Below are 15,802 nucleotides of genomic sequence, written 5' to 3'. Positions count from 1 at the left end.
ACGGGGTGAGCTCCCGTTGCTAGTCCCAGCTCCTGCCAACCTAGCAGCTTGAAAACATGCAAATGTGAGTAGATTAATAGGTACTGCTTCGGCGGGCAGGTAACAGCGTTCCGTTTAGTCATCCCAGCCACATGACCACGGAAGTGTCTATGGACAAACGCCCGCTCTTCGGCTTTGAAACAGAGATGAGCACCGCCCCCTAGAGTCGGACACGACTGGACTTAATGTCAAGGGAAACCTTTACCTTTACCTATTCTATAGTCACACTTGAATGTATTCTGTTGTTCTGTCTTCCTACTTATTTTGTATTTGTTTCTTCTATCTATGTGTGCAATTATCCCTTAAAATAGTTATTAGGAACAGTGTTTTCTGTCAAGAGGAACCTTATGCTATATGTGATATATGATCCCATGTCATGCACAGCATTGCAGACTTTGCTTCCTCACAAAGAGGGAGTGATGGAATGACTGACATGGAAAATCCCTCTGAGAAGATACTAGGCTGTCTTAATATCCACCACAGAAGTTAAATGAAAAGAGCTGATTACTATTAATGAAATCAGTAGCAATATGCCTTAATCAAGTCATGGTAGCTATTTATTTCTGTGGAAGCAGGAAATAACAAAGATGTGACTCATGAGAAAGAATCAGCGGAGCACTGGTAATACCCAGTTGGTTAGATTACAGATTTGAGGAAACTTTGATCTCTATCAAAAAAAGTGGCAAAGGGCTGTTGTATGCTAGAATTCAGACCACAGTAGTTTGCAATTGCTTCTGTAGTTGGATGAAAGCATCAACGACATATCTTGAAAGTTTTGGATGCATTCATCATATTGAGCTTGCAAAAAGGCATTAATATGAACTCAGTTTTAAAAACCCACAAAGGCCTCTTCATTCACAGTCCATTTAGGAAAGTTCATTTGGAAGCAGCTGTCCAAAGTTGAAAGCTGAGCAACTCCAACCATTCTTTTTCTTTTACATAGAGAGCTCCAGCATCTGGCATTTCTCACAAATGTCTATCATTTTTTTTAGTTTTATGACCCCAACGCATGGTATCTTATTAAGATTTCTATAAAACTTGAGAAGGCAAATCCTCCATTATATTTCCTTCTGTTGGAACTCCTAAGCTGAAATAGATATGAAAAAGGCTTAGTTCCTCTTCATCTGATAACACCTTTTAAAAATAATTACTGCCTTCAGTTTCAAGTACTTTCTTTTCATTAAACACCAGCTTTTCCCACCCCCAGCCTTGCCTGTGTTCTTGCAAGTCTCCTAGACTCCTGTTAAGTTTGAAAAGTTCCCATCAACTAAAGTTATCAATAGGGTTAGTGTGTTGTACAGGAAATGATGTCTCCAATCAGGGGAGAAGGAGTCTTAAAAGGTCCCATTGATAGAAGAGGAGGGGTGACTTAGCAACAGTGGAAAACGTTTGCTGAATAACATGAATCTTTCTCCCATTCCTTCTTGAAACCACATCAAGAACCTTCCTGCCATCCCAAATACTACTCTTTTATTTCAATCCCTTTGTCACTGAATATTGTAAATGTCTTTGTTCTCTAAGCTCAACTGAAGGACATTGACACACAGCAAGCTGCAATATTCATTAATGGTTTAATAGGAGAAATCCATGTTTGGTGCATATTGAAAACAGGCTTATTTACATGTGTTTATTTAAAACATTTTATTTGGTTGTTTCAAAGTGGCTTTCAACAGGACTGAAAAATATTATACAAGAATTCAGTAGGTTAAGAAGTCCCTAAAAATTCAATAACTAGCAAGACATGTGCTGATCGATAAGTTGCATCTAAAGGGCAAGGCACAATATGACATCTTATTCTGTAGATATTGAGGAATAGCATTAGAGGCCAGGAGTATTAGAAGAGGAGCCACTATCTGTCTTTATCTTTCAAAGATTAATTCTGCAGGGACTTCTTTGATTTTAAGTCATGGTAAACAATATTCCCTAGGGAGCAATCATCAGTGTATACCTGTCTTTCTAGTATTTGTGCAATGATAGTGTTATAAAGACAGGGTTGATTTTGTTCTACGCTACCATTCTTTGAAGGAAAAATGCAGCATCTATCACATTCCTAGTCCATCTTAATTTATTCCCTTTTTATCTGTTCCATCATTTCTTCTCTTAACATTCTTTGCACTAGCTATGATGTAATGGTCTTTCTTTGTTCATTTCCAGTTTGTAAGACTTGCCTGTGAGGCTGGAAATACAGAAAATATAGAGCATTGCCTGGGCCCCTTGTAATGTGTCTTCTGTATCTCTCTTGGTTATTTAACTTGAGCATTTGTTTTTATGACTGCTTTGTAGATTAATATTATCAATATACTGCATATTTTAAAAAACTGTATTAATATAATGGTGTGGATTGCATCCACAGGAGAAAATTAGGTCCAGAGGAGTTCTTTCACTCATGAAAGGAGCCTTTGACTAGTAGAAGGGCTTTTTCCATGAGTGGACAACTATCTTTGGATCCAGTCACCCCATGACATTAATATTCTTAGGTCAAATTTATTCCTGTCTTACAGTCCCATTATCTGTAACAGAGATCCCATTTTATAGCTCTTAGAGCCTCTTCAGTATGACTGCTGAAAACTAATAGGGGAGTTTCCTGTCATTTTGAGATGGGAAATATATAAAAACTGTATTATAAAGCTGAAAAAGGCATATTATAGTGTAGTTCAAAAAGAAAAAGAAATAAAAGCTCCAAAACTCTCCTCAAAGCAGTCTCCCCAATTATGGGGTGATTTGACCCTTCCCACTCTGTAGACATCATCCTCCAAAAATGTAATGCAGTCCTTGCCCTAAAGGTTCCCCACCTTTGATCTAGAATCTGCTACTTGATAAATGATTTTATTTACTAGCTAGGTGTCCTTGGCTAGCCACAAGGATGAAAAAGTGGTGGCATGTGTATGTCATAATACAACTCCCACTCTTTTTTGGTCCTCTGGCTGTATATTAATCAAATAGTAGTACAGCCCCCCCCCACCTCTTCATATGGATGTGAGACAGATTCAAGTATACAGGTTTGAGGTTTGCATAGTGATATTGTGATGCATGTTTCACCATTTCCCCCTTGCTCACCCCTAGACTCATATGTTTATTAGTACCTTTCTGGTGGTTAATTGGGTACATTTCAGTGCACCCATGCACCACTGAATGAACCCATTTGAATGCTGGGCTCACTGCATTTTGCTTTTCACTCTGTGTATTGTGTGAACTCTACCATTATCCATACATAAAACACACTGTGCTAGGTCATGGTTTGCATAACTGCAGTTTGTACATTGCAGTAGGCAGCAACTTGAATAACTGTATGGCTGAATGAGCCACAGCAAGATAAGTTTACACAACATAAAATATAATCTATAGTTTACATTACATTGTATGAGCCCAGCCATGATGTTTTGTAAACCATGTCTTATGGCTTAGTATTTTGTGTGAACTCTGCCAATTGTGTCATATGAATCAGATGATTATGGCTTAATGCTACTTGTGAATCAGGGCACTGAGTTGAAATTTTAGGATATGGTTCAGTTTAAATTAAGTAGAGTGTGAAAATAGCTCCTTTAGTGTATACCAGTGATATACTGGATCAACTTTCCCAATCCTGCCACAAACAATTAAGGGCGATTACTCCCATAATCCTTAGCCAGCATTGGCAATGGTTTTGCTGGTTGGGGATGATGGAATTTGAAGCACAGTGCATCTGAAGGAAACCAGGTGACCAAAGGTATATTAGCTATTCAGCCAATTTGAGGAAGTCAGCATAAATTGGAGCAGTGTAGGAAGTGGCTTTTTGGTGGATTTGGCTCACTGGTAGTTTTTCATCTTCAAGCAGTACAGAATTTGTTTTATGTTTGTACCATCACTGAAGATGCAGGTTCCCACATAATGTTTTTTTCTGACAGTCATTTGCATTATTGTTTTCTATACTGGACTTGGCTCTGTCCTATTCCATGGAAATTGAGTCCACTTTCTTGGTTGGTATCAGATGGCCTGAGCTGATGGGATGGGGCAGGGAGTGGGAAAGCCTTTAGAAAAGATCAACTAGCAGTAAAGGAGGAGAATGCTGGAAATCAGCTTAGCTGGAGCTTTTGCTTCAATGTTTTCTGGTATAGTTTTCCTTTAGTTTTAAAATTAGCCAATTAAATGACACTGGATTATTTCCTTTGGGAGTAAAGTGAAACAAAGGAGATGACTGTCCACCTATTAGAAAAATGAGTACAGAAGTATTTCACTTGGACAAACATAATCTTCTGTTGTGACTTTGCTTGGAGCTGCAGTATGGACAGTTATGACCACCTAGTACATGGACTCTTGACATAGCATTTATGGGCACTAATTTGCTGTTTGTAGATGTGCACATTCCAACTTTTTATATTTTTATTCTTTATTTTTTTAAAAAAATAGGGAATTGGCATGCTACAAACTAAAACACGTTCCTCAGATCCACATGGTCTTCAGAGGCATTCCCAGATGAGAAAAATGATGTGTGTTGCAGCCTTGTGCTTTATTTGATGAGTGCCCATCTTCTCAGAAAAAAGATAAAGCTTATCAGATTAGAGGCTCCTGGAGAGCAAAAAGGCATGGTGGAGAATATGTCCACTGTTTAAATCTGTGAATCTCTGCATGCAGCCCATACGATGTTCTCAGAATTAATTGTGCCCATTGCCCCCAAAAGATTGGGGACCTCTGAACTAGGACAGTGATATCAGTCTCTGAGACAAAACACTCTGTATTAAGAGCATGAAGGTATGCTATCTGTTGCTCTTTGGAAAAAGGGTAAGATAAAATATAACGAATACAGAAATAGATTCTTTGGAAATCTCAAATGCTTCATTGCTGTTTTCAAAATTTTAAGAATGAAGGCCACTGAGAACTTAGTTTATATTATAACATCTGATATACAGATACACAATACATATCTTCATCAATTCCTATCCAGCATTAGTATTATGAATGCCATCACTGCCATGATTATCATGGTGGCTTTATACATGCATTATGCTAAGCCATTGTGTTTTAATCTTGATTTGTTGAATAATCCACAGTAGCTGGTTCATAACAGTAAGCCATAAACTGCATAACATGCTAAACCAAAATGAGATAAACTCAGTATAGCTGAGGGTATAGCTCATGTGTGAATGATAACTTTGGTACACTCCATGATAATTTTATTGCTGTATCTTAGACATTCAGTAACTTTATTTATATCCTTGGAATGGGAAAAATAAGTATTATTAGGGCCTAGCCATGTTGAATGTTTTATTTTCTATAGCAGTTGTTGGTAACAACAGATCATGGACTCATGCTGGGGTACTGCAGCTAAACATTGTCATGGCCATCAGGCAAGGGTTCCATAACCACAAAATCAAGGGACCTCCTGTCTAACCTGCAGTTCCAGGAATTTCAGATAGGCAGAAGATTGAAATCTGGCCATGCTACATAGTATGCTATGCTGACATTTTGACCATAAAGAACCATCTCAAGCATCAGAATACCAAATAAACGGATAGCTTTCTTTTGCATATTCGGTTTTTATGTATCAGTTGGCAGTGAATGACCTTTTCAGTTCCATTTGCTTATCCAAAAAGGTTTTCGTTAAAAGGTGTGAGAAGAGACTGTCTTACATGCAGCTGTTTAGAATACTAGGAAAAACATAGAACATTAAAGTGCTGTAGGGCTTTTGGAAAATGAATATGAGACGTTGCCTGTTATGCCTAAAATAGTCTTGATTACTAAGAGAACACTATGTACTACAGACCACTTAAGCTCATACAAAAGTAAAAGGTACGTAGCCATAAAATCTGTAATTGCTAGCTGAAATGCTGTTCTTTCTACCCAAGTCAGTTTAAGATATCACTGCAGCGTCAGTGTTTGCTGAACCTTGTTATGCAATGCCACATCCTCCTCCTCCTCCATTTTCTTCTTTTTGAAGTTCACACTCTAACTGCAGCATAGTTTAAAATTACAGTCCATAATCTACATATCACTAAAATGGCATTCCTGTAGCAAAACTGCAAGATGGTACACAACCTTACAGAAAAGAGTATCTTTCTGATGAAAGAAGCCCAGCTTCTCAGCTTTGTGTAAATCCAATTTTTGCAAAAATGTATTCTCCCAGAACTCACTCTGGGCAGGATTATACTTGTGTGGCGCAAATATGGTGAGCATGCTTCCACTATATCTTTACCTTTGAAACCAATCAAGTTTGGAGGCATCCAAATAATATGACCCAGACCTTGAACTATAGAAACATTACATGACATTATAAACACTTCTTACCCTCATCTAAAAAAGGGTATGACCTCAAAGCAGCAGAGATGATAATTTCAAATAATCAGTACAGTTTAAAGCAGCATAAAATATTAAACTACAATACAGGAAAACGAAAGGAATTCAAGCAGAGAAATACAGTAATTTAACATATCTGGGCTAACAACATTCTAACTTGGTGCTAAAAAAAAAGGTTGTCAAGTTACTACTATTTTTGTACCAATTATGGATAGAGAAGAATGTGAAGGATGGCATCAGCATGGCATACCCTATGTTGACCTTCTGAACCAGGATCAGTGATGAGAGATTTAGGTGTATGCTGCATTGCACATGCTCTGATGATCTCCTCCACTCCTTTTCACCAGGCATACAGGGGGGTGGTACTAGTTGTCATTGGTTGCTATTCTGTTCCTACTTGTTGGAGATGTGGGAAGAGGAGCACTACCCTCCCTGCCCTCAAGTAAAGCTCATTACTACCGGTATACTCACTAGTTGAAAGTGAGGAATTAAAAAAGAGTGACTGCATCAGAGAAAGAGGAGAATAAGCAGACAGATGTCTGAGCCGAAGAGTGGCTTGTCAACTATTTGATGGTTGATTGTCTATGTTGTTCCCCACCACCACCACCACCCTCATACTGTAACAGTGCTCTAGATTACTGTCCCATTCAGTGAACGTATCATTACCATCCTTGTTATTAGCTTAACTGTTCTGATTCCTGATTTCTACCATTGTGCAGCATCCCCCTTGGAATATGATCTGTTTGGGTTCCAGTTTTTGTTTTGGAAGGAGCTTTGCAAAAGAATCAGTTATGAGGTCCCTAGGAGGAAGTGCCTGCCATGCAAGAATAGGCCACAGAGATCAATGGGGGAAGTCACTGATTTCTTACTGTATGAAAGAATGTCTCTCAAGTTTTTCCAACTCTGCAAATATTTCTCTGTCCTCTTCATATACCTGCTTCTAAAAATAGCCACCTTGGCAGGGTACTCAGCAATGAAGCAGGTAAGCAGAGGAGCCAGATTTCCTAGTTCAAATCTCCCTTCAGTTTCAACCTCCACAGTTGAATTCAGCAACAGCATGGAGCCAAGTATACTGACAGTAATGAGCATGAGATAATTTGAATGCTGCAGAGCAGGGAAGAGGCAGTCCAGTAGCTTCCAGATGTTTGGACATTCCTTCCCCTCAGTACAACTGCAGCCAGTGTGTCTTGTGGCAAGGTTTTATGGGGTTGTAATCCAAAAGATCTGGAGGTGACCAGGTTGCCTGCCTCTGCTTGACAGCATTACTTAAATGTAAAATGTTATTACTCATGGACGTTGTGTAACAATTCACAACCTCAGCTGATTTAGTGAGAGCTTCTTTCTCATGCAAAATAGCAACTGGGGACAACCCTCTTGGTCTTTAGGAAGGCCTTGAAGACATGGCTCTACCACCGTGCCTGGAGGTCCAGCAATAGTGAGAAGCTCTTACACTGGTTGTATTAAGCTGATGCAGAATGAATTCTGCTGCTGATTGTGATTTTATGTCTTTTAAATTGATTATGGATAATTTTTATATGTTTCTGTACTGGTTTTCAACTTGTTTTTTATTGTTTTTACCTGTTGTAGACGCCCAAAGTCACTTAGATGGGATGGGCAGCCATACAAATCGAGATGATGATGGTGATGGTGATGAAGGAAAGGGCTGTAGAAATCCAGATGATTATTAGGTGGCAGCAAAGAGATGCAGAACCCATTAGTAGTTGTCTGGATTTTTGCAACCCGGATCTGGTAGCCTGAGATATGGAATCTGTCCTCGAGACAGCATTAAGGGTGTGCAGAACAAGCAGAAAAATAAGTGTAGCAGAGGTGTAAACTGAGAAGCTAGAGCTTTGCAGCTGACCACTGCAGCCAAACAAGGTGTAGCAGTTTCTCTTAAAAGCAAGTTGGTAATCAGATTTCTTTTGCTATTTTAAAAATTTAATTATTTAAAGCCCCTGATTATTTTTATTCTATGAGTAATTTTAATGCTTCTATTAAAAAATATAAATGTAAGCAATTATTTTCTTACCTGGCAAAAATTGAAAAGAGAGCAACTTGCTTACTTTGCAGCTTTTTAATCCACCTTTCTTGTATGTTTCATTTCAGCACTGGAAGAACAGCAAGCAGGTATATCAGTATGGATTGGTCCTAAATAGTATAATGCCATTTAATGTGAGATATCAATGAGCTTAAAAACGACTCCTCGTGAATTTCTGTAATGCCATTATAACCAAATGGGTTATTGTCCTCTAATGTGAGTATTAATAAGCTAAAATGAGGGACTTCTCCCAAGTTTCTCTGCAGATTTACTAAGAACTAGAAAAATAAATCTGCAAGCAGCAGTCTGATTTCTGTGCACTGAGTAAAGAGAAAGGCCTGAATTCCCGTGAGCAAGGTGGGGATCCTTGCATAAGGCAGTGTATCAGGGGAGATGATGGATCATGTTTCCCATTTACAAACCAGAGAGTTGCTTGTTATCACCACCAACCAAATGCATTTCTCTATTTGACTATTGCTACTGTGGTTCTATTCTGTCCTGACCATGAAATAGCACCTGAATTCTGAAAAGCCTGCTCAGGATAAGATTGGTTGACCAGGCAATGTGATGGAGAGCCATACTGACTGCTTTCATGCTGTAGCAAATGCTCTAGCAGAAAAAGGCTGATGCATCTACCCAGAGCAGCTGAAGTCTTCAGAGGGCCAGCAGAGCAAGGATGGCAAAATAGGTGATATCTGTGGTTACCTTGACCAGAGTGCATTGCTGCAATAGAAATATGATGCCATCAGGTATGAGATGTCCAGCAACCATGCAAAAAGCTTCATGTGTAGCATAAGTCTTTTCTCTAGTGTCTTAAAATATGAAACCAAATCTCAAATTCAGGGGATTTATATTTCTGTTATACTACAGCCCTAAGGTTTGTTTGTATGTTTTAAATGTAGATGTTCAAATGGCAGCCTGGAAGACCCATTGCCTGGAGGAGGCAAGCCCTCTCAGTGATGGCCCCCTCTTCTGTAGAAGAGCTAACCCCCAGATACCCAGTTCTCTTCTACTTTATTGGGATTCTAAGGGGCCAAAAGCACGTGGCTCTTCAGGAAGGCTTTTGGAAATATGGAAGCTTGGTTTACCCCCAAGGATGGTGCTGTCATTAGCAATTGACACAGTGCTTAGTAGGTAGATAGATTATGAGGGCTTGCCAAATTCTGGCCCTTGGAATGTGGGGGATTGTATAGGACCCTGAAATAAAAACTATGCAGCAGTTCAGATTGCAAGTGAGAAAGGAACCAGCAGCATATAAAAAGTAACCCCTATTAGACGTGCAGTCTTTATATAGAGAAGGTTGTAGTGGATTCTTTGATAAGATAGTACTGTCATTTTGTGAGATAAAGCAGCTTTAGTTTAACTTCTGTCTTTGGCAGAAAGAAATTGAAAGGAGCTTGGAGATAACAGAATCATGAATCATTCAAGCAAGAGATGTGCTTGAGGCTTCTATTGCACCAAGGCGGCTCCATGAAGGTTTTTGATTGCACACTGAAAATGTGCTGACAGAGATTCAATTCACTTCAACAGTTCAAGTAACTTAGTTCCATAATCCCAATGGCACATGAAAAGATCAGTCTTTTTTTTTTTTTTTTAATGCCAGCAGAAGTACAAATTATGCAGAATCTCATTTCAAAATTAGAGCTGTCCCAGGTTTGGACACTGCATCAAAATCAAATAAACCACGATACAGTTTAGCACAATATGTAAAGCCAGATGCTGTGGTTTGTAAACTGTTGTTTGTGGTTTATACTATATGAACACAGTCAGCTGGGCCTTAATGAATCAAGGTTAAGCAATCTATGATTTAGCATAAAACATGACTCTAGCTTCTCTGTAGGATTTCACTCTGCCTCAGGAAGTCCCCCTCTGGTTTAAAGTCTATAGCATGCAAATGGGGGTTGATGAAAAGCACCTCAAGATATCCAGTGGGTATAACATTCAAAATTCAAAAGGTTGAGCAGAACTGAGTGCATTGTCTCCATGGTCCTAGCAACTGACTGGTGCTAGAGATGCCATTGAGCCAGTGTACAAGATGAGATTTCCAGTACAATTTTATACAAATTTACTCACAAATGGGTTCCACTGAAGTCAGCCAGACCCATTCCCAAATATAGAGAAATAAGATTGAGGGTATAGCATTATGCTTACCTTTTGCAGCAGAGCTTATGCAGGGGGTGGGAGGTACCGCATTTAATAAACAACAAGAGAGTCTCTTGGAGGTATAGCATTTGATAAATAGAAAGTGTGGTGCAACTTTGCAGTCCAGAGAAAAATGCTGGTAGCTACAGCAATGGACTCAGTTCTGAGGGTTGGTGTGAAGGAAAACAAGATAAAATTACCTAGGTAGAATTAGTGGGTGAGTTTAACCTGAGTGGGGCCGGCTTTTGGCTAAGATCGAGTAGGCAAAGGTCTAGGGCGCCAAAGTTTAGAAAGTGCCAATGCTGCCCCTACTTCAAATCATTCTAAAAATGCAAATTTTCACATTGGCAGGAGATGCCCCCATCAGTCAATATAGCCTAGGGGTGCGTGCCCATATACTTTTCCAGCCCTGATGCCCAGGAACAAACCCAAATACCTTCTGTGGGAAAGTATGTTCTGCCTGGGAAGCTCCTCCCCAGGAACATAAGATGAGTTTATGGATAGTAATTTTAATTGTGGCAACTCAGTCTGTTCTGTAATGGTACATTAAAAAATATTAACTTTACCTGGTATATAATGGTACAGCGGTGGAAAGGTTTAGGTGCCTCAATAGCACTTTGCTAGTTTGTTATTGACAAAAGTCATATAACTCTGTTAAGTCAGAGCTTTAAAAATACTGGAACTCAGTGTCAGAAATCTCACCACTGAGGTGGGGCTTTAAAAAAATTGGACGAACTACAACTGATACACTGGCACAGAGATTCAGAAGAAACAGAGATTATGCCAAAGTGACAGATATGTGTGCATGTAGACATCATGATGCAAATGCCACACTTACATACATGCATTCCAAGATCTGACATAAGTTATGGAGATCGTGGGTTTTAAAAGTGTATCATAATGCACATTTTTCACTTGTTCACCTTGTTCCTCCCACCCTCCCAGTGGACACCTGTGGATGCTGGGATAAGCAATTTTATGAGACATGTTTGGGTCCTCTGTAACATGCTAAATGAAAGAGTGATGCCAAATTCAGATAAGAGTTAGTGAGAAGTCAGGTTTGAAGATGAGCACTGTCCGGTCTGAGATTGGCATCAAAGAAAAATGTATGTGAAGGCTGCTGGGGAAATGTAGCTCCTGGCTTCTGTTCCATCTTCAGATCGGGTCAGGATGTTGCCGTGCGAGGTCTCATTGGCAAGTGTTCACTTATTAATGAAGCAGTATTTTTAGCCCTGGGCTAAACTGAGAATCTTCAGAGATGATCATCCTATAAAAAGCCATAACAGTTTTTATACAGATACTTTAAGAATTCTTACGGTAAGATGCAACCAATTCTGTTATCAGAGAAAGCAAGAGTTTGCAAGGATTTTGAAAATTTAAATATATTTGCATATATGTTTTCAAAAGTTGTTACTATGCATGATGCAAAACACATAGCCATACACTACGCACGTACACTCCTATGGACACAACCAGTGAGCCAATAAGCACGGGACCAAGTGGAATAAAACCTGGATTTTGAGAGCAGTCTGCTTTTTTGGAGAAACGCCCAACGGTATGTGATGTGGTACTTTTGTGCCATTCCCAGAGAGATCCCTCTGCAGGACATTAGATTTTTATCCATCCTATTAATAAGCTGCTTCTGTTCCAGAGGTGTCACATGGATCCCCAGTTCCCTTGTTACATTTGTACTTGTAGACACTCACGCACTCTCTTTCAAAATCTACTCAGCGAACATACTCTCAGAGTTATTTTGAAAGAGGCCCAGAGGCTAATGACCTCAGATGGGAAGTGAATTTATGTAGTTAGTGACCACAGAATGATGGTGCCAACCAAAGAATTTTGATGATTTGTTAACTCCTTCATGAAGTAGTAAAAGTGCAAATACATCCTCCAAGTCTAAATCATACACCCTTCTGCTCAACTAACTGCTGTGCGGTCAGTTATTTATGGTGCCAGAAAATAGGATAAAGTTGACGCCCACAGCCCGAAAACACAATTCCATTTTTGTGCAGTGAATGCAGTCATTCACTTTTACAAAGAGCGCAGAGAACAAGATGAGAAGCACCTCTTGTGCTCGCATCCTTTGGCTTGCGATGAGAGCAGCTCTTTGCTTGCTTTCAGAAATATCAAGCACAAGATTATGGGGAAGTTATTTATGTTGTTCCATATTTATGCCACTTGAAAATTGCCCCCCAAAGACTGGAAACTGATGAAGCTGCAGATTGCCAGTTGTCTGCACCTCCATGAACGTTTTGCCTACAGTCCTGCCACTATTAAGGTATTGCCTTGCTGTAGTAAGTGGATTGGAAGCTGTGTTTTTTTTTGAGGAGGCGTTTAGCTCTGTAATGTTGTCTGGAGGCATTTTTCTGGTGTTTGTAAACAGGAATGCAATGCCTGCATGTTTTTGTGAATGGAAATTACGCTGCATATTTTGAAATGGGAGTTCTGAGATTACCTGCTGCATATACCACTGCATTTATTTTCCACACACAGTCCTAATGCTGAAACATCATTTGCCTCTCTCTCCTTTTGATTTAATGGAAAAGAGGATATTTGTCCTAACCACATTATCTCTTGGCAGTCCTGATGAAAATGGCCCCCTCTATGTTTATTGATCCTTGGAGGAAGTTCTTTTGATGCTAATGGAAGCTTCCCTCCCAGGGCTAATAGAAGAACAATTTCTTCAGGATCAAAATTGGGGAGCAAGAATTAACCCTTTTCTCCCCAGGCTTTCTGGACTCAGTAAAAACTGAGTCACTTACACCGCTTATTAATTGGTATTTTAAAAACTTAGGCAGATCAGGAAACAAATACCTTGCCACACCAAGCAGAAGAATTGAAAACAGCTGTTTATATCTTGAAGTGAAGCCTATCCTTTCCTTTTTTTTTTTGAAATCCAGCAATATTGTCATTGCTAAAGCTCCTAACAATAAACACTGGACCTAATTTAACATTCCATTTTAATTTACTTCTGTTTCCATCCCCACCCCATATACAGAAACAAGGTAGCTGCAAATGAAACAAAACAAGCTACTAAAAGTAATCATGGCTTTGGTAAAGGAACAAGGAAAAAAAAAGGTATATAGTGGCCAGCAAAAGCCTTTCTTTGATTCAAAAATAAAATATTTTAATAATCTGGAAAGTAATGTGGCAGATCCACCTTCCTTATTTGTGGCTAGGGCTACCATATCAGGGCTGCAGAAATCCAGATGACCCACAAGATCGAAGCAAAGATACACCGAAAACTGCTATGCCATCTAGTGGTTGACCAGACTTTTGCAATTCAAATCCTGTGTGTCTGTGTATTTGTCCCATTATCTCTGGTTAACCTGTTTTTTTTGCAAGACTGGAACCTGTTTGATTAGAAATGATTGATCTGATAATAGTTTTTAAAGAGATAAAAAGCTATAGGCAGCGCTTACTCTCTACAATATTATTTGCAATTCTGAGCTTGACTTTTTCTCTAGTTTTATTCTCCCTCTAGACCAGTGTTTCTCAAACCAAGTTTGAGAAACCCTGATCTAGACCTTCAATTCTCATTATCTACATAAAAGATTTAGTCCATCACATTTGGAAGGCACCAAGCTGGAGAATAATCAGAGTTTTAGTCTTTGTATCAAGTATCTGTTGTGCAGTATTAGGGAGAATAAATTTGTTCCACAATATTAGAAAGCTACCTAATTAATACTTTCTCCCTTGGCTTCTGTACTGTCTACATTAAGCTTTCCCAAAATTTGAGGCTATGAGCTGTCATATGTGTTGGATGCCCCCCCACCACCACCTAGCAGTTGCAGGTTTGTGAATCCAGCTGACACCCAATTCCTGTTTTCATTGTTGATAAGGGTGTGTTAAGCAAACCAGCGTGACCTGCAGAGCCACTGCCTTTGAGTTTTCTTTCACTGCGATGTAGCAAAAAGTGTTGGAAGGTAAACAAGAAGAGAGTTTTGGTTGAGTATCTCTCTGTGTGTGTCTACTCATATGAGAGCAAGAAAAAGGGGCAAAGCCAAAAGAAATACCTTTCATGAAGTTTTAGCTGTTGAAAGAGGCTTATAAATCTTATTCCAAGAAGAATGATGAAGGGAAAGAGACTGTTCCGAAGGGCAAAGGTGAGTCTAAGACAAGTCTTTGGGTAGCCCATATTTGTCCTATCTGAGGTAGACAAGAGAGATTCTTTCCATTTTCTTTCTTCCAGAGAGAAAGTCTGAACAACTATTTAACTTGACAAGACTATTTATCTTGACATCTCTTACTCAAAATTTCTGGGGTATCTGGACTGGGGAGCTTTGTGGTCTAGATCTAGATGCACTTTTGTTCTTTAGTCTTTTGTTCTATGAACTGCAGAAAGGAAATGTCCACCTTGCCAGGGATCAAAACTTAAACATTATTTATTGTATGAGTCTCTGGTGGCAAAAAATCAGGAGTTTGGAACACCTTTTCTAACAAATGTTATTAAAAGATGTATCAGCTTTTGTAAGATGCAGCTCACAAAAGGTTATACATCTTTTAATAACACTTGTTAGTTGGAAAAGGTGATCCCAGACTACTTCTGATTTGTTCATGGCAATAATCTGTTTTGTAACAACTCAAAAATAATCTGTTCCAGTGTTTCGCAACCTGACTACCACCAGAGGGGCTACAACTTTCATAATGTGCAGTCACTTACACCTTTGCTATAAACGTAGAGATGAATGCCATGTATGCCTCTTAAAATTTTGTTCCTGATTAAGTATCTCCTTTAAAGTGTAAAGGACAGTACATGTAGGACTGCAGTGTAATCTCCATGCCTATATACTCAGAAGTAAGTCAATGAGTTCAATGGGACTTACTCCCAAGAAAGTGAAGATGTTTTACTGCCTCAATAGGTTGGGATAGGCAATGGGTACTTTTCTTGAAACATGTATATACCTTTATCTGGTGATGACAGCAGCAGGGTTCAGATGGACACCTGTGGTTTATTTTAATTTTCCCAAAGAAACTGAGTTTAGATCCAGATACCCAACACTGGCTAGGTTTACACTATTTGCTAAGCCACAGTTTTGTTGATCATGGTTTGCTGAATATACCAAAACATAAAACACTGAGACTCACCCCATTCTGAAATGGGATGAGTCTCAGCAATAGGGAATGCCAGCATTTTAGAAGATTTTTGGAAAACTGGGAGATTTTTTGGGGGGCAGGGGGACAAGGGATTGGGAGAAGTAGAAACATGCTGTTCTTATTTTTTCTCAAATGTTTGTTAAGAATGTATACTTTTAAATTAAGGTACCCCACCAAATTATATTAGTTGCATTTAACTATGTGTTCAGAGTT

General features: G+C 39.1%; 1 protein-coding gene across 1 annotated transcript in view; it reads left to right on the top strand.

Moving 5' to 3' along the window:
• Positions 1 to 15,802, top strand: part of SH3PXD2A (SH3 and PX domains 2A) — a 259,549-nt gene that overhangs the window by 31,324 nt on the left and 212,423 nt on the right. The window lies entirely within an intron of this gene.

This window comes from Candoia aspera, chromosome 6 (assembly GCF_035149785.1).
Source record: "Candoia aspera isolate rCanAsp1 chromosome 6, rCanAsp1.hap2, whole genome shotgun sequence".
Taxonomy (NCBI): domain Eukaryota; kingdom Metazoa; phylum Chordata; class Lepidosauria; order Squamata; family Boidae; genus Candoia; species Candoia aspera.
Note: the sequence above shows the minus strand (reverse complement) of the source record. Positions and strands in the feature narration are given on the sequence as shown.